Genomic DNA, 1,542 nt, shown 5'->3' on the forward strand with positions numbered 1-1,542 from the left:
AAACGAACATATGAAATTAGGCACGCAGTTGTTTGTGCATGGAGCGAAACTGCATGTAAATCCAAGTTTTTGAACTGTGGCCAATGAACTAATGAAAAATCGCAATCGCAGAGACTGACGAGCAATGAGTCAATAATGGAGCGTTACAAAAACGTTTTACAACCATTTTGCTACTTGAATATTGCTGGCAGCGTAACATCAACATTCAATCACTGAAAGTGTGTAACAAAAATAAAGATACGTATGTATGTATTTATGTACATTTTAAACCTATTGAAAATAGTGAAAAAGAAATTGTGTGTTGAAAACAATTTTCGCTGAAACAGCAGAAAAATGGAGCCGCCAAATGACGCGAAGAAAAAGCTAATGATGCGATTTTTTTCGTTTAAAATATTTTACTTTTCACTTTGCTTTATTTCGTTGTTTACTGGAAGCGTACGTATGTGTATATGTATGTATGTACATACATACATATGTACATTAGACCATCCCATCTTAAGAGCAAACAAACCAAAGTTCGCCGTACACCCTTGAGTCTAAAGTATTATTGCAAGTCAATTTCGAGATAATTATTTTTGGCCGAACTTAGTGGTCGCATTTTTTAATTTTTCGGTGACACCTACATACATACATACATACTATGTAGAATAGGGTAAATGCGGCCAATGAACTTTGTGGAAAAAATTGTCTCCTCGAAACAAGAACATCGATGTAAAACAATGAACAACAATGTAAAAGGCGATTCCTATGTTCGGCTATTTTCGGCTTTATATGTCCCCCAAAAATGCAATGGAGGTGATAGCATTAAAATTTCTACTTTAATTTTTTATTTTTTTATTTTGACCATCCTAATATACATACATATGAATATCGTAAACTTGCCTATTTTCATAAGGTGAATTATAAAACGTATTCTAATTTTAAATGATCCCACCAAAATAGTTTTATTAGGAACATTCATAAACTGATCTAAAATATGTGTTGAGCGAGTAAAGTAGAAAATATTTATATTTTAAAGATATCTTGGAAAAGATAAAGCGTCGAATAAAAATCTCTTAACCTAACTTATTTTCTATAGTATAATAGCCAGTTTCAAGAAAGCAATTCAAGTGAAAAATAATTTTTTTAATTGAATTTAATATGGAAAATGACAGAAAAAATCATTTTTCACTTAAATTGCTTTCGTGAAACCGGCAGTAAGGGAACCTGAAAAAAAGTTTAAATATAAATCCCGTAAACATTTTTTTATGCATAATTTTAAGTCATCAAAGTTCACCAATAACTCTGAGTTGAGCTAAAATATTATTGGGAAACTCACGATATACAAAAAAAAGTTTTTTGAATCACTACCTATGTACACCGAAACATAATTTCGGTAAGCTGTCCTAATGTGCAAACAGACTTTCCCAGCATGTACTTCGTTTCGTTGCGCTTCAATTCGTGCATTATTTGTTGCTTTTATTTCATTATTAGCCGCCACGCTTTTGCATATTTCAGCGCGAAAAGTTCGTTGTTGCAAGGTATGCAGTTTTTATAACAATA

The sequence above is a fragment of the Rhagoletis pomonella genome, unplaced genomic scaffold (assembly GCF_013731165.1).
Source record: "Rhagoletis pomonella isolate Grant_MI unplaced genomic scaffold, Rhpom_1.0 Rhpom_scaffold_00002, whole genome shotgun sequence".
Classification (NCBI taxonomy): Eukaryota; Metazoa; Arthropoda; class Insecta; order Diptera; family Tephritidae; genus Rhagoletis; species Rhagoletis pomonella.